Source organism: Lathamus discolor, chromosome 13, assembly GCF_037157495.1.
Source record: "Lathamus discolor isolate bLatDis1 chromosome 13, bLatDis1.hap1, whole genome shotgun sequence".
NCBI lineage: Eukaryota > Metazoa > Chordata > Aves > Psittaciformes > Psittacidae > Lathamus > Lathamus discolor.
This window is the reverse complement of record NC_088896.1, coordinates 12376487-12394727: the sequence shown is the minus strand read 5'-3', so window position 1 is coordinate 12394727 and position 18241 is coordinate 12376487. Positions and strand designations below refer to the sequence as shown.

The 18241-nt window shown below is 57.1% G+C and overlaps 1 protein-coding gene across 1 annotated transcript in view; it reads right to left on the bottom strand.

Moving 5' to 3' along the window:
- Positions 1-15799, bottom strand: part of RBFOX3 (RNA binding fox-1 homolog 3) — a 107375-nt gene extending 91576 nt beyond the window's left edge. The window contains exon 1 of the mRNA XM_065693564.1: positions 15713-15799. The gene's annotated coding sequence lies outside the window, so the exon portion shown is untranslated. The remainder of the gene's footprint in view (positions 1-15712) is intronic.
- Between the last annotated feature and the right edge of the window lie 2442 nt (positions 15800-18241).

The following is an 18241-nucleotide window of genomic DNA, read 5'->3' as shown; positions in this document are numbered from 1 at the left end:
ACCAACCCCAACAAGAGCAGTGTCCCAGGTTGCTGAAATCCTTTATGCCTCTCCCGAAGGACCAGCAAATCGTTTTTCACTCTTTTGACTCAAGAGAAGAGGGGTCTCAGCTCAATACTAATTAGAGTGAACTGCAGCCTTTAAGCAGTCAAAGCTCAGGTTACCACTGAGATGTAAGAACGATCTAATCAGACACCAGGCTCAGATAGCCAAAAAATGACATCCTTAAGGAGATGGTAACAGTTCAGATCTGCCCTGCGCTGAGCTGCCTGTCCTGCCTGCACTGCTCTGCCTGTACTGCCCTGCCAGGCCTGGCGAAGATGTAGGAAGGGGAGTGATGAAGCTCACACAGGCAGATGCTGGGGGGATTCACTGCAACCCCTGCACCCCTGGCAGGGCCATGGGTCCCACCACAACACTGGTTCCAGAAAGGAAAACAACTTTGCATCCCCTGCCCAAACCTTGCGCTGCCCCCAGCCCTCCTGCTGCCCCTCTGCCCGCTGGACCTGCCCCTCGCCCTCAAGCAAGGAGGATGCAAGTTCAGTGGGGCTGGATGCTACCGATTAGATTGCATCCATCTGGGTATAAATAATTTACTGCTTGATGGTCAGAGTGAATTTAATTAGTTCTTGTTCTGCTGATAGAATCAGCCCACCGCTGCTAAAGCATTTCACTCCGAATTAGCCTGAAAAGGACTAACAAAGCAGTGCTAATTTTACACACACGCCATCCCCCACAGTCTCTGCAAATACAGCTCCGTGGTGCAGCCAGCGCTGGAGCGGGACGGCGCGAGGAGCAGCCGGGGGTGAGGCCGGGGAGGAGGACAGCGGGTGGGCAGCGACAGGCACCAGCTCCGAACCATCCCTCTTCTCCTTTAGCTCTGCCCTGACTGCCGGCACCCGGGGACCTGGGCAGGAGGCAAGGGGACAGGGACCCTGCGAGGGGCAGAGCTGCTGCCCCCATGTCCCTTCCTGCCCAGGAAGGGTCTCCCCAACACACAGCACCCACCTTGCCCCCTCTACAGCACCCGGGGTCGAGCCTGGCCGCTTGCTGTGGGAGGACCACAGGCTGCCACCACCTTGGAGAAACACCAACACACACCAGCATCGTGCACCGGTCGCCTGGAAGGGAGAGGAGTGGAGCTAACCGCACCGGAGGCCACAGGAGATGGACACAGAGCCCTGCGGTTGTACCCCAACAGACAGCTCTGCCCCCCGTCCATGCTCAGCATTCCAACCGGGGGCAGGCTGCACATCACCCTCGGCCAGGGCAGAATGCGGCATCCTGATGGGTTTAGGTGCAACCCAAGGAACAGAGGTAGCAGACCCCGGGATCACATTGCTCCAGGCTGTGAGCAAAGACATCGCTCCTCAGAGCCCACTGCAGCAGGCCAGGGCTGGCAGGGAGGACACAGAGGCAGTGTCAGCCGATGCAAGGAGTCCATGGGCAGCGGGGCACGGGCAGGGCTGCGCTCCCACAGCCACATCGCTGTGTGTTTCCCTTTGCTCTGTAATTACAGCCCGGGTTCTCCTCTAAGGCCAACGTCTCATGACCGCAGTGCTTTACTGGTCCTGCCTCCCTGCTCTGACCTCCCCTGTCTCCGCCACGATTTATGTTCCACATTAGCAGTCTACCAGAGCCGCTTCCTGTGTCACCAGGGAGAGGTGGCATTGCAGCCACTGAGCATGCCGGGAAACCCCAATCCCACCAAGCACAAACCTCTCCAGACACAAACCCGGGTCATTTCTGCCCAAAAGTGAGGTCTGGGGACATGAGGCCGGTTGGAAAAGGCTGAGTGAGCACTTTTAGCAGTGGGGATGCTCCAGGCTGTAACGGAGAGAACCTGCCTGAGGTAACTATGCAGGACACAGGGTGCTGCTGCTGATTTCTACCTGCAGCAGAGGCATCTCCACCATGAAACTGCCCCCCAGCAGCTCAACAGCCACATTCCCCACCGCAATGGCCACACTAGCACAGCAATTTAACAGGCTCGTTTTCTCCACTCAGCTCCTAATGGCAGGGCTCTGGCTCTAAGCCTCTAATCCAGCAGCATCTCACTCAATAAATCACCTGTGAAAGCAAAGCACCAGCAGCTGCCAGGAGCCCACGGGCAGAGCGCACCACCAGAGCGCAGCACCTCTCCCTTCGCCCTGACCAGCGGGTGATGGGCCACCGGCACCACAGACAGGGACTGCGGCAGCACTGCACGGTGCGGGCATGGCCAGGGTCAGGAGGCATTTCCTTTTGCCGGGAGAGCCTGTATGATCCTGCCCTCTATCTACATGTAAGCTGTGCTGACATCTCCTCTTCATCACAATGCCAGAGTCTTCCTCGGAGGCCATGCATCTCAAGCAGGACAGCACCATAAATATTGCATAGGAGGTGTTTCTAATCCAGTTATGGGTTCAGCCTCTCACGCTCTTCCATCAGGGAGCCTTGAATTGAAATTGAAGTGTATTAGTATAATTTTATCAGATTTTATTAAGCCTGGGGTCTCACGTTTTTGATGTATAGTTTTAATTAAGTTTTAAGTCAAAGAATGCGGTCGCTCATATTTTATCCTGCCATGTCACATCAGAGGGAGGCAGTTCATCAGCACCTACAAAAACTTCCCATCGCCAGTGATGGACGTCCATGAACTTTGCCTGCAGAGACCATCTTCCCTCCACCCTGCACAGCCTGCACCCTCCCTCCAATACCAGTGCTCCTACAGGAGCACGAGCAGGCAGGGAGGCAGGGAAAAGCCTCTGAACAAAGACAGGAGCAGGGAAGGTGGCCCGGAGGCAGCTGGCACCGGGGGCTGCTCCTGGCCGGGCTCAGCCACAGCAGCTGCTGCTGCCAGCGGGACAATGGGCACGGGACCAAGAGCAGGTACTGGGAACGCTGGGAGAGGCACTGCCTGCCCGCACGGCGAGGGACAGAGCCAAGGGTGATGCTCTGGCTGAACCCATCACTGCTTCCCCTGCTCCAGCTTCCCCTCCTGCAGCAGATGGGTAAAGCCAGTGTGCCCATGGCACATCCCAGCAGCACAGGGACAAGGAGAGGGGAGCTGGGGGCTGAGGGAAGGGCAGCAATGGCCAGGAACAGCTCTGGGGCCGGGTGCTCACCTCTGAGCCAAACCCGCCTTGATCGACAGCTCCTCAGGGCTCCGTCGGCTGAGGGGACCCTGCCCCACAGTGTAGCTATGGACCAAAGGGTCCCATCTCAAACCATGCAGCGTTAAGTACTGTTTGCTCCTGCCACGGGCACGCTGCCTCCTTGGTGTGCACTTGCCAGCCTGCCCGGGAAACCAGAAACCGGGAATTTCCCCATGGAGCAGCACTGAGCCAGCCGCTCCCAGCAAGCACAGAGCCGGACCCACTCCTTCCAGGAGAGCCCCTTCCCGAGGGGTTCTACAGCTTGGCCCTTCCCAAGCATCCGTACATCAGCATGGGGAGAGCTCAACCATGTGCCATCCCAGCCTCCAGCACCAGGATGAGCGATCACCTCTTCCCTGAAGCAAACATAGGGCTCTGTGCTGAGCCACGCTCGGAAGCCAACAGCCAAGCCCGGATTGCTCCCTCCAACATGGGAAAAGGGAATCCTCAGGACTGCCCTGAGCTGGCAGCGGGCTCCCAGGGGGTGCAACACTCCCCGGGGTCAGTACAACCCTGGCACATGCCAGCCCCAGCACATGGGTGCTGCCCAGGCTCGCAGGAGCATCATCACCAGCCAGGAGCATTTTTCCCCTCCAGAAAGAGCCGCTTGCGGCCGCGAGGTCTGCGCGGCTTTGCCAGCGAGGGCACAGATGGTGGCACAGCTTGCGCCGCACTGCCTCACCCTCCATGGTCCCCCAGCCAAGCTCAGGTCTCCAGAGCCCTGACCCAGAGCATCTCCATGGCCCCCAGCAGCGCCCGCCTGGCAGCAGGGCTGGGGGGACGGGAGCTCTGGGGACACACACAGCTGGGGCAGAGGTCTCGGAGGATCTCTGTGAATGGAGGCAGCAACAGCCCAGAAACATTCCAGGTCCTGGAGCTTCTCCTGCAGGAGAAGGGAGGAGCCAGGCGCGGACCTGCCTCTCCAAGTTGAGGCACTTAAAAATTTATCATTGAACTCGCGGAAATGAACTCAATTAAAAACCATTTTAATGGCATTACATTAAAGAAAATAACTCTCATATTTCCCAGCCGAGGCTCCTGTCTGTACAAGCAGCAGAAACCTCCAAGCGTGGCATTGCCAGTGCTGGGGCACCAGTAACAGCCTGTGCCACAGAGAAGGACCAACAGAACGGCACAGCCACATAACACAGCAGCAGGGCCCATGGAGCCCCTGCGCAGGGAAGGGGAGAAGGACCACAGGAGCTCTCAGCCCTCAGGCAGAACCCACTCCCCTCCTCCAGCATCCCACTGCCTCCCTGGATAACCAAGTCCCACCCTGGGGAAGAGCCAAGGGGTGCTCGTGGCCACCCCAGCACCATGTGGCTACGACACCATCACCAACCACAATGAATTCTTTCCAAAGAGGAGGGAGGGAATCCCAGGATGAGCAGGAATGGTTCTGTTCATCAGCTGCAAGACTGATAGACTCGGGGGGTGGGGAGCATATTTTGCATTTCCTTCCTTATCCTTTGCAAAGAAACAGAGATTGGGGTTGGATTTGAATTTCATTCAGAAGAAAAGAATATTCTTTGGAAAGAAAGCAGTTGGATGGCTTAACTCTCTCTGTCCACATATTCCCATTAAAATGGGATTCGAGGCAAAGAAAGATGGGCCTCTCCATGCCCCAGTGGAATGGGGACCCTGACTGCAGTGGGGCTGCACTTGCCAAACAAAGGGTGCTCAGGGCAACAAGCAGCAAGCGCACCGCAGCGGTGGCAGATGGGCCACATCCCAGAGGAACTGCCCATGTCCTTAAACCCACCCCATAGCTCCAACCACAGCTGCCACGAGGCAGAACCACTGAATCATGGAATGGTTTGGGTTGAAAGGACCTTGAAGCTCAACCCGTTCCAACCCCTGCCATGGGCAGGGACCCCTTCCACTGGAGCAGCTTGCTCCAAGCCCTGTCCAGCCTGGCCTTGAGCACTGTCAGGGATGGGGCAGCCACAAGAAGGTGCTGACAGGGTTGCATCCAGGCTGGAGGATTCCTGGGGTGCAGCCTGCTCACCCCGCGGTGCCTGCATCACCTCCCTGCAGCGATGCAGCAGCACCCACGCAGCACTGCAGCTGCTGCCCCGCATCCCCTCACACATAGCAGTGCAGAGGGAGACCACAGGCGCCTATGCCGAGGCTGCAGATGAATTTAAACTGGGCAACAAGAGAGCAGGGGAGCGAGCAGGGGAGCGAGCGGGGAGCGAGCGCTGCGTGTCGTTTCACTGCGTGTATTTATATCCTTCACCGACGCAGCATCCCTTTGTAAAGCCACAGAGCGCGGAGAGTCGGGGCTGTCAGTTCAGCGGCATGTTACAAGTGTTTGATATGGAGATTTTGGCAGTGGGAATGGATGTACCTCGCTGAGAGGTTTATGTAAAATGACAGCTCCTGGAAAATGAAGCACTCAAATATATAAAGGGAAAAAAGTACAAACAAAAGGGAAGAAGAGAGGCCTTGTGCAAAGCTCAGAGCTCTCCGCCCTGCGAGCATCTCCCCACCACAGCACGCAGGCAGCAATGCAGGCAGTGTGCAGGCAGCAGTGCACCAGCTCCACTCGGCTGGTTCCCTTCGCACCCGCACTCCCCCGCCTCCAAGCGCTGCCCCATTCCCATTTCCATTCCATCACTCCCCCTCTCCCCTGTTTACGGGACTGAGCCTTTTCTTGCTGCCTGAGCGTAGGCGCACACAAGTGGAGGATGCCTGGAGAGCACTGCTGGAGCAGACCAAGAGATGCTCCACAGCTCCTGCACAGCAGGGCTGGGAAGGGGGGGATGCTGTGCACAGAGTGAGGCAGCGGCTGGTCCCGTCCCCCGTCCCCCCCCATGCTGTACCAGGAGGTGGAATCATAGAATCTTTTCACTCAAGCAGGTCCACTGGACACTAAGTTTTGGTCAAAGAGCAACTCCAACACCCATCCAGGAGCCTCTACAGAGCGCACCCCAGGAGGGACAGATACATGGGATCCCACCCCCAGAGAGGTCCAGACGCAGCTTTCCTGAAGAGCAGGGGTTTTGCTCCTCCATTGAATCCCACATCTTCCCCAGCATGCTCTGCTCACTCCTTTGGCTTTACACCCTCCTCCACAACCTCTGCCCAGCGGGATGTGTGCCCATGGCCAGGGTGGAAGCAATTCCTACTGCAGCTATAACAATCCATAAAGAAGCTGACTTTTTTCTTACCTCCCTGAAATGAAGGATGGTGATTACCCTACATTCCAGTTCACAAAGCTTAATCCAAATTGATGGCCTCCCAGAGATTGCTTCCCTTGCCTATCGCCCAATCCAGCACCTGGCTCTCCCCTACCCACATCTACTCAGGAGCAAAACATCAGAATAAGTCACATGGGTTCTGGATGGAAAAGCCATTTATCCTGGAGTGAATGGCTCCAAGTCAAGACATTAAATTAACAGTGTGTTAGGAAGGCAGCAGGGCAGGGATCTGCTCAGACCCCTTCAGGAAGAAACCCTTCTATAACCCCAGTGCTGCTCCTCAGAGTCTTTGCAGTGGATCTGGAGGATAGGAGAGGACCATGATGCCCCCAAAGCCTATCTGCACAAACCCCACCATACACCCCAAATTCAAAGTCATGACTCAGGATAAGCACAACTCCAGCAGTGCCTGGCTATAAATATCCAGGAGCAGAAGTGACAACAAGAGGCTACAGCTGAACCGAGCACCACATCTCATGGGAACACAGCACAACTCCCTGCGCTCATGTGAGACCCAGGGGAAAACTCCCTCACATCCCATCCCTCGGCAGGATCCCTCGGTACCTTGTCCACTGGGAGCAGAGGCACTCACCGGTGACCCAGCAGGCAAGGCCATGGGGGAGCCTCAGCCATGGGCACCAGGACACAGACCCCTGGGAGGTGGCAGCTCTTTCCCTGCCTCTGAAAAGCCTCCAGGCTGAGGCCACTTGGCTCCAGCTTTAAGCATCCTCCTTACCACAAGCTCCCATTGACCTGGGGCATCCCCACACGGGAGCCCCGGCATTCCCAGCAGTGTCGGGCTCCGACAACTTGACCTCGGGCCCAAGAGCGGCCGAGGACCCGCACAGCAGCCCTGCCTTTGCTGCTGGATGTCCTCATCTCTCCTCACGTCTCCCGCACCGCAGGTGTGCGCAGCACTCCACACCGGAGCAGCCGCCACGCTCCCCGCCAGGAAAGCTGACTTTGGGATTAGAAAACAGCAAACGATGACAACAGCCCACGGTGGGCAGAGGAAGGGGCTGCTGCTCCGCGGCCAGCGGGAGCTCTGGGGCCGTGCTGGCAGCTCCGCCGCTTTGCTCCTCACTCACTGCCCACAGCCGGCAGTGGGGATGCAGCGACAGCCCCAGAACAAACAGCAGCAGGAGGAGGAGGAGGAGGGAGAAAGAAAGAGAAGGCAGCCAGTCACTTCAGCTGCTCCCCATTGCAGCCCTTCAATGTGCTTGGTGCGTCCCCGGGCATGGATGGGAAGTCCCATCCATGCTCCCAAAGAGGCAGGTGGGAGGGAATTGTGCTCCATGCAGGATGAAACCAAAGCCATGCCACAAGCACCAACCTGCCCTGCGGGGCACTGCAAGCCTTGACTGATGCACCAGAAGCACCCCTGCAGACAGCACCGCCGCAAGCACGGGGGCAAGGAGTCTGCAGAGCCACACACCCCCCCCAGGGAGGGACACCCTATCTCGGCTCCAGCACCGACCCAGCACCCATCGCACCGCAAGGGGAACTGCAGTGGGCAGCAGCCCTTGGGGCTTGCACAGAACCATAGTCAGCAGGGAGCCCGAGAGCAGCTGCAGGCTCGGCACTGGCTGCCATTGCCCCCACCTCCGCGGTGGTGTGCGGCCGTGCCAGGAGGGTGATCCCAAGGGAAAATAAACCCAAACCCAAGGGGCAGTCATGGAGCCACTCAGGCCATGGAGCAAACACAGCCATGAACATGCCCGTCCAACGGGAGGATCCTGGGCAAATCCAAGAGGTTCCAGACTCTGCTCCTCTTCCTCATCCTCTCCCAAATTCTCCTCAGCACCAGACTCGCAGGCTGCTGCGTGCGTGCGCATGTGTTTCCATCCCAGGCTTTAAATGAGGTCTTTGCTGAGAATTTACAGCTCCCTCATGGCCTCAATCTTGCAAAGATTGCTTTTTTAACACTGTTGGGCTTTAATTCTAATAAGCTTCCTCTTTATTACGGAACCAGGTCACATTGCCTTGACACTGCAAGAAAAATCTTTCATCGGGAAGGAAAACGGAGCAGGGAAAAAGAGGAATCGAGGGAGGGAGGAGGCAAACAGGGGAGACAAACAAACAGAAGCTGCTCACTTCATCCGGGGGACTCTGAAGCCGGCGAAGCGGCGGCGGGGCAGCAGCGGGGCTGCCGGAGCGGTGCCTTCCCGCAGCACCCCCGAGCGCGATGAGCTATTTCTGGTGCCGCTTCACCTCCCACACACCCTCCCACCCTGCGCTGCTTCGGAACGCGAGAGGAGCAGGGGGGGAAGCTTGACAAAACTTTGACAGACGTAATGAGGACGGAGTTCAGCCCTGCCCTGGGCAGATGGCTGCTACCACCGCCCGGCACACGGCTCCTCATTACCTGCCCGGCGCCGCGGGGACGGGAAGCGGCGCAGCGGATCAGAGCGGCAGTGCCAGGCACCCGCGAGACCCGAGTGCCCCTGCCAGCAGAAATCAAAGGCCTGCGCTGGCAGGAGGCAGCAGCACGGCTTCTCCTGCCCAGCAAACAACTGCTCGCGCATCGATTTCCCCTTCTGGAGCTCCACACCTTCCTGCATCCCCGTCCCTGGGCTGGCTGCGGGCGGCTGCTGCCTCCTCAGCTCCCCAGCTTCTTGGGTTCACCTGGCTCAGGAAGGTGTTATCACCAAACATCTCCTGTTGGTGTCTTATGTCATGGCCATTGCCATGGAAACAGGTTGATCTCATACCTCACCTCGGCTCCTGCGCCTGCATCCATGGCTTCCTGGCACAAGATCAGGAGAGGGCTCATTTGGGGCTCATTAAACCCGCAGCCTCCACCAACCCCAAGGTAACAGGGTGACCCAGCACTCCAGATGCCAGTCCCGGTCCCAGTGCCTCCTGCCACCTCCCCATCCCACTGGGGCCAGGCAGGCAGGCCCAGAACCCACCTGTTCTCTCTGTCCTGAGGTTTGGAGGTCAGAGATCCTGATGGGACCATTAACACTGTTTTGCACGCGACAGTGTACACAGAGCAATGGCCATGCAATGTGCATCACTGCTCAGGCCAGGTAGCACAACTGCCTCCCTCCTGAGCTGATGGGGACCCAAACCTACCCTTCAAACCCTTCCCGCCAGGTTGCTTGCTCAGCACAGAAAAGGCTGGGCTTTACTAAGCCAAAACAGCTCAAGCACAGGAGATGGAAATGCCTTTTCCAGGCCCAGCAAGGGACGAGGCTCCTGATCTGCAGCCTCCCCCTGCGAGAGCACAGCCAGGACTGCAGCGGGGGGAGGCCAGGCCTGCTCCAAATGTAGATGTTTTAATTCTCGGCGCTGGCAGCTGCACTCGAGGCAGGAGAGGCAGGGAAGCCATGCACAGGGGTAACCATGGCAACTTCACGGAAGTTAAATAAAAACTTCTTTAAAAAAAGATAACGAGGTCCCTGAATCATGCTTTATCAGCTCTGTTGCTATAAAGATCGAGATGCAGCCAGCTCAGGATTCTCTAATTACTTCTGCAATATACTGGAGATAGCTTTATTTAAAAAAGCCTTGCCTATGCGTATAATGATTCAGGCCCTTCTCTCCGTACCGGGATTTGCATATTCCATGAAGCACCTTCCCAGGCAAAGCCGGATCTGCCTGTGAGAGCCCTCCCGTGCAGCGCCTGCGGCTCGCGGCTCTGGGGGTCCTGTGGCTGCACCCCCAGCCCTGCTCTTGCACAGGGGACGTGGGGAAAGCCCCAGCGCTGCTGCTGGTACATCCTCCTGCCGCAGCGGGATCACCCTGTGCATCCAGCCCAGCTGCAGCTCAGCTCTGGGTGGCTGCAGCAGTGATGCACTGACGTGCACATCGCCTGGGCTGCCTGCAGAGCCCCTCGGCGCAGAGCGGTGCTCCCAGCACCAGCCACCCCTTGTGCATGCTGAATACCCGTAACTGCGCCACACGCCATCCCCGAGCACCAGGGCTGCGACACCCTGGCTTCCGGGCACCTTCGCGGCCCAGAGCGCAGCCAAGAGCAGGGTTTGTTCCCGGCTCAAACCTGCTACAGCACTATGGCAGGAATTCCTTCACTGCCCAGAAACCAAACCACAAGTTGTGCGAGAGCTCCAATCCCTTTTGCCTACAAAACAGACCCCAGGAACTCCTGCCGAGCTAACAGACCTTCCCAGCCTGCAAACAGCCAACACTCCATCGTACCCACCATCGCACAGTGCTGTGCCCATCGGGCGTTACAGACCCAAATGCTGTTTGGGGAAGCTGCATTAAAACCCTCAGCTCCCTCAGTCACAGCAGTAGCAAAGGCAGCTCATGGAGGATCTGCCAGAGCCCGAAGGCTTGCCAGTGCTCCCAGTGACCTGGAGCCTCCCAAACCCATACACAGGGGACACTGGTGCCGGCACCACCCAATGTCTCCATCCTGCTATCGCACAGCCTAAGCCCCAAAGAAAAAGGTACTGAATGCTGCTGGAGCCCAGCCAGGCTCCAAACCCCAACCCAAGGACCCCGACATTGAGCCACTAACCAAGTGAACAGGTTTATTCTGATCATTGCTGGCTTGGAGCCACTGCTCCCTTCCTCATCCTCAGCCCTTGTGGGGCAGGCAGACCCTCACCCTGGGGTGCTGCAGAGAACCAGGACATGGGTGGGATGGCTGGGATGGGGAGCAGGGAGAGCAGCTCTGTCTGGACTCCAGTTTCCAGCTTACAACTCATTTTTCTTCCCTAATTCCTATTCCTTTCCATTTCCTTTCCTATGGCCAAATCCCAAAGACACCATATTTAGCAAAAGGATGCCAGATCTTGTGCTATCAAGAAGGATGTCCCACATGCAGGGTCAAATAGTTATTTGGATCCTTTGCTTTCACAGCTTATGGTAGGAGTAAGTGAATTATATGTATTATTTACTATGTTTCTAAACTCATTTAATTTAAGCTGATTCCGAATGGAAATTAGAATTCAATTAAAATGTGGGGGAAAGCCAGCATTTTGAAGCAGATTATTAAGTAAAGCTACATTAAACATGTTGGAAGCATAAATATCTAGGAACAAGTTCTATATTTAAAAGTGGATGTATTCAGCAAAGGAAGTATCATCTGCGGTCCAGAAACCGAGGAGCCCGTTATCAAGGGCAAGATTTTATCAGCAGGTCTCGGGTTCTCACAGCTGTGTCTCACCCAGGGCCTGATTAAGAGTCCAGAAATCTGGAAAACTCTCCCTTGTCCTCCAGCTCCCAGCTTCTGAATTAATTGTTTATCGATCCAACACGAGGGGAATGTTCTCTCCTGGCTGCGGAGGAGGGGAGCCTCTTGTCAAAAGTTGTTTTATCACTTCCATAAATTCCAGTCGCAATGACTTCCCCGGCTTCAACAATCCCATTTTCCAGAAGCACCAGCCCCACCCACACACCACGCACCCATTCCTTGGGATGATTTTAGACATTGCTTGATTCCCAGTTTCCAGAAACTCTGAACCCATCAGACTTCCCAAAGGAAGCATCAGGTCCTCTTCTAAATGTAAATCCCATTTTCACCTGCCTCCCACTGGGACGGAGCATCCCCAAAGCAAGACACAGGCAGCCTGGTGCGGCTTGCAGGGAATGGCACGCAGAGGAGTTTAACATTGCACAGATCCCGCAGCATGGGGCTGAGAGGGGAGGGCAGGAGATGCCAAAGAGGGATTGGGATCAAGGCCCAGGACAGGCAGGAGCCACTGGCAGGACAACCGGTACCAGGCAGCAAGTAGGGAGCACACACGCAGCGGATAATGAAACATGAAAAGGGATTCCAAGCTTGTGTGCTCATTTCTATCCATTAGAAATTCAATCTTGTCTAGTCTGGAAGACACAATGATGCCTGGAGCATCTGAGTGCGAGCTGAGCAAAGGGGAGAGCTGCCTTCAGATTGGTTTATTGAAGTTTCAAAACAGAATTTTAATCTCAGTAACTAATGAAATAAGAGAGGAGAAAATCTTGCTTCCTCATCTGGTGCCTCAGCCCATCAGTTTGCCAGAACGTGCATCCCGAAACACCTCAAAGGATTCCAGGAAAAAGCCATGGAATGGCACTGACAGCAGCCCCTGCCTACACTGCTAAAGGGTACAGAGAAAACCAGAGGCTGCTGCCTTTGGAAGGCAGCACCGGAGCACTCGGCTCTGGCCACTGCCCCGCTCACTGGTGGGACACCCGTGGGTGCTCCCAAGGGTCCTGGGTACAGTGAGGCCCCTGGGGCAGGACAGGGCTGGGAGGGCAGAGGGTGACCACGGCACCAGGCCTGTCCCTGTCAGCTCACAGGCCTGGAAACACGTCACCTTTCCACTTCATTGTATTCACCACCGCTGAGCAGCAGGCGTTCAGACCAGTTTGAAAGGGAGCAGCTCTGCAGGTCACCTTTAAACCCAGCCGAGGCACTGACCCACTCCACCACCTCAGGAAAGGCAGCTGCGTCTCCTGTATTTCTTATTCCACATGTGCAAAGAGGAGAGATGTTGCCAACCAGCACCTCTGCACTGCTCCGTGGTGATGCCCGAGGAGCTGCAGGCTCCCGGCACCACACGGCTTCAGCCACTGCACCACCTCCATCAACCCCTCTGCACCAAGCTCAGCCTCAAGCCTCACCACCGGCTCCCCTTCCCCTTCCAGGTTTGTTTGCAAAGAGCAAATCAGTCATAAGAACTAATTATTCAGTGTGCTCTCACCCCGTAAGGCAGTAAATTAAAAGAGAACTCCAATAAATTACGGAACTTCCCTCATGCCTTTTATTATCTCAATAACCTTCAGAGGGATTTATCTGCTGTCAGCTGATCCATTTGAAAAATTGTGACGACAAACTAATTTAGTAAATGCACACACTTAAAAACCTGTATTTCTACACTGAGGGAGCAAATACAGCCAGTGCTGCATGAGCTGCTTTGATGGGGATGCCTGCATCCCCCCGAGAACCCAATCCCGGGCAGCTTATGCTCCAGCCCCCCTCCCACACCAGGGAGGTCCAGGATCCCTCAGGCATTGAGGCAGATGGGCCACAAAAACTATTGCACCCCAGGTGGGAAAGAGGAACCTGCAGTGCAGGACAGGGAGGCAAATCAGCAACAGCAGCACAAGGGACGTGCTCCACCACCAGCGAGTGCAGCGCAGGCTGCCCCAGCACCCTCCGCCTGGGACATCAGCGCGGTGATTAAGGATGACATGTTCTAGTGATGGGAGGTGGTGAAATAAATGCAACTGGGAAAGAGGCCCTTTAGTTTGAAAGGGAAGGAGAGAAACTTCCCAGCTCTTGCCAGGGAACATAAGAACAAAGGGACTGTGGAAATGGGGAGCATACGGGGTACGCACAACTGACTGTGTGTGGGTAAGGAAAGCTGGAAGAGCCGGTTTTCCAAAGGCAACATCCCATGGAGCATCCTAAACCATCCTAAAGCCTCCCAGCCTGCCCAGATCCCTCCCATTCAGGAGCGGCAGGATGGGAAGGGAAAGGATGGGCACCAGGAGGCCCCCAGGAGATGCCAGCCTGGGGCTCCTGACTGTGCTGCCCCACACCCGTGGTCTCCTGAGGCACACGTCTGTCCGTGATGGCTCCTTCAGCACCTCCAGCACTGCCACATCCATCCTCACGCAGTTCCTAAGCTGCCAGGAAGGAGCAATAGCCACAACTACAAGTCTGGGGGGGTTCCCAGTCCCATCCCAGTCTCCCCGAGCTCCTCTGAGTGCCCAGGGTTGAGCTCACGGCCACAGTGCTCACCAGCCAGCTGCCCTGCAGGCTCCCACCTCCCATCTTTGGTGTTCCAAAACCATTCCTTCAGCTCCTTCCACAGAATTCGCATCCTTGTGAGAGGACCCCAAAAGCAACCACCTTAACCCTGATAGAGGTGCATTCAACACTGCGGCAGTGCATTTGCGTACCCTCATGCCGAGGCTTCCACGGTGCCGAACAAACCCATGGATCACTTCAAAGGATGGTGGGGAAAAAAACCAACCCAACCTGCTCCATGTTCTGTGAAACAAGCAGAGCCTCCCCACAGCTCTCAGAGCCAAGAACACGTTCCCAACGACTGGCCAGATCTGGGCAGCCCCAACCCACTGCAATCATCCCTCCACAAAAATTACCAACTCCAGGCACTTTCTCTATTATCCAGAAAAAAATAGCCTTAATTTCCTGCTTTGTGAGGCTTCATCACGCCTCAACCATTTTAGCCTGAAAGCAGGAAGCTCTGTGGGGAGCAAAGCACCTTCATCTCTATTTGCACAGCTCCCAGCACGGCCTCCAGCCTGCGGGTACCGATGGAACGCAGCAACACCGGGGCAGCAGGATACACCCTCGGCATGCTGAGAGACCAACCGCGAGCCCTGGACATCCCAGGAAACACCGGGAAGCATTAGCAGGGGAAACAGTGCAAGGTGTTCCCTGACGCCAAAGCACACAGCGACTGGCAGCCACCCCAGCACAGAGCCCCCCAGCACCGTGGAGGCAGCGGGTGCCAAACCCCCATGAAAGGCAACTGAAAATAGTCGGTGGTGTTAATGTCACACTCGCTGGTGAGAAGCTGAGAAATCCCGGTTTCCCAGCTCTCCCCCATCTCCGCCTGCACACACCCGGGTGCCATGAATCCTCCCCAGGCTGCTCCAGCCACAGGGATGGTTCCATGCCCCCAGCTCCTGCCAGGCTGCTGCCTGCACCCACTGCCCGTCCTGCCCGGCACCTCGGCAGTGTGGCGCTTGGGCACTGTGGCACGCACAGCAATAGGGGAGCACAGCACATGGGCATTGGATAACGGCACCTTGCAACACACAACACAAATAGAGGGTGACTCCAAAGGGCCTTTGTCATCCATCCATCCCTCCCCGTGCACCAAGCGCTTCGCAGTGAGCTCCTCCTGTGATGGAATTCCTGGAGACAGGCATGAATTCAGAAAAGGAAAAACCCAGGGAAAGCTGCCTGGCTCTGCTCGCTCCCGAGCCTGGGTGGGAGCATCCTTTCCTTTCCTTTTTCCTCCCCTCCTCCCTCACCCCATTAACCCAGACTCCATCCCACCCAACTTTGACAATTTACCTTCACCTGGAGGGTGTGATTTCAATTAACGCAACGTTCCTGTGAACAGCAGCACTTAATGAAGACATCTGCTAAGAATCGACACTGCAACTGAACGAGGAGGGGGCTGGAATCCGTTTGCGGACGAGCGAACCGCTGCCGGCTCCAGCTCGGGGTGATGCTGTAACGAGCCGGCCCCGTCACCGGACACGGTCTCAGGGTCCCGAGCCACCGCCGCACTGAAACTCCATCGCGGAGCGGAGCGGAGCGGTTCCACCGCCCGGACCAGCCCCCCCCCACCCCGCCCGCCGGGACGCTCCCGGTGGATCCCTCCCGCCCAGGGCCGCAGCGGCGGAACTTCCCCGCTCCCGTCCCCGGTAACTCACGCGCTCAGCGGTGCCCGCCGCGGCGGCGGAGGAGGCGCAGGGCAGCCGCGGGCTCCCGCCCGCCGAGCGGCATCTCCCGAGCAGCGGCGTCCGGGGCAGCCCGGCGGCAGGAGGCGGCACCGGGATGCGCGGGGCTGGGCTCGCCGCACCGGGCAGCCCCGCACGCGGCTGCGCCGCCGCCCCCGGAGCCGCCGAACGGGCGCGACCGCCCCCGCCCCGCCCCTCGGGATCCCCTCCCCCTGCCGCGGGGCCGCCGGGGCCCGGGGGGAGCCCCGAGCCGGGGGGGGGGGGGGGCCGGGACCTGACCCAACAAAGCGCCGGTTCCCTCCTTTCCCCCCCGAAAATGCGCAGCGCCCGGGGCAGGAGCTGCCCGCGGCCGCCCCGCACCGTTCGGCCGCTGGGGCCGTGCTCACGGAAGAGCAGCCCCCGGACACCCCCCGCCGTCCCCGCCCGGGGCCGCTCCGGGCCGCAGCGAGGGAGGTTTCTGTTCACCCCTGCAACCGCTGCGAAACCCGAGGCCGTGCGGGGTGCGCGCGTGCGGTGCACACCGGGTCCACAAAAGCTCTGGGCCTCCCCCAGCCCCTCACCCTGCCCGGTCAGCCCCAAAGCTTCCCTGAGCGTGCTGCTGGAGCAGGCCTCCAGCGGTCCGGGCTCTCGCCCAGGAAGGCAGCTGGGTACAGTGCGTGACCTGCACCATCGCGTTTTCCTAAGAAATAGCTGGAATACCTGCAGCTGGCTTAAGCCACCTTTTATTTCCTATGAGCTCAGCCCATGGTCCATCTCTGACACATTATCAGCATCCCACAGAGCCCATACACAGGCTCCCCACATCCCCTCCAAACACCCTTCGCATTCCCCCCAGGGGCTTTGAGAACACTCTAGAGAAAACCATCAGGGTTCTCCAGAGCCACAATGTGAATGAGGCCCATAAACTGCATCTCACACCATCCATTGTGCATGACAAACGAGGGTATTTTTAGCCTCCCAGCCCCGCTGCCCTGGCAGAGCCGCAGCAGCTCTTGTGCTCAGACCCGCAGACAAAGGCAGCGCTGGGCTGGCTCCTCACGCTGCCCCGCTGGGCTGTTTCCTCACGGTTCACTGAGCCTGGAGATGCTTTAGGCAGCAGATTTGGAGAATGAGGAACCAGGAACAGGGCAGAGCTCAGTGCTGCAAAGCTGCCTCTGCATTTCAAGGCTTTGAGAAGGGTCCCTGTTGACATCCATTCCTAGAAAGGCAAACTGGGACCTGCTCAGGAGGCACAGCCTTGCAAACTGGGAGAAGTGGGATGCTCGGGATTGCTTGGCAACCCCACAGGAAAGGCCTAAGCTGAGCAGCTCACACCTACACCAGGGCAGGGAGAGGAACCCACAGGGGTAGCCTGTCCATGGGACTCCAAGAAGGCAAGCATCTGAACCTGGCTCTGGGAGAGGAGGAGCAGCAGCAGCAGAAGGGGATAATGGCAGAGAATGTGCGAGAGCAACAGTGGAGGGAAGAGAAGCAGTTCAGAAAAAGCACAAGTCAACAAACCACTGCCTTCTGGCGAAGCTGTTACGTGACCAGAGGGAACAAGTACTAATCTGGAAAAAATACTTGTTTTTCTTTTCTTCTTAGCTTATTTCACAGCCTATTTGCCATTTAGGGCCTTCCTTTGGAGGCAGTCAGAGCTCTTAAATCACTGCTGCCTTTTTGTTTTTATCCTTTTCATAACCACCGCTGGAGTAAAGAGATGACAAGACCTGTTGTGACTCCAACTTGGTTTTTTCCTGCCCACAGATGCTCTAAACACAGAACACAGCAAAACCCTCACACCTGGAGATCCTCTCCATCCCTAAGGCCCCTGTTATTCCCTCTGTGGAGCCCCAGCAAGGACAGTGCCGAGCAGCCAGACCCAGATTTGCAGGAATCACCTCTGTAAGGTACCAGATGCTGTTGGGTATTGGGAAGCTCAAGGGCCCAGCTCAAACCTGGCCCTGCCAGGTGGTTTATCCACATCCACTGATGCTGGGGCATGGTGCCAGCTGGAGCCATCCCCAGAGAGCTACCAGGACACCAGGTACCTGCACCAGCTTTGGCCGCAATGGAGACGGTGGGATGAGAGGGCAGGACCCAGGGTTTTGGCATGGGTTGGACACCCTGACCCAAAAAACCTGAAGCAGAACATGCGATACCCAGCGAGGAGCTAAATGCACGTCTGGTCCTGAACATGCTCAGGCTGCAAAGTCCCCTCCAGCGCTGGGAGAGGAGCAGCAGAGCCACGCTAATGTGCCCCGAAATAATGCTTTTTAAAATAGAATTTACGATAGATTCCATAGCGAGGTTATGCAACATAATGAGCAAATCTAAAATGCAATTGTCGCTGTGCATTAACAGCAAAACCCCGAGCCTCTATTACACTGACAAACTTATTAAATCCGTGAGCACTGCACCGCATCAGCCAATTACCAAAACAATGCCAGGATCCGGAGAACAATCTGATCTCCATTAGGGGGAAGGAGCCAGGGCAGCAGCCACACAACCGGGCTGCCCGCA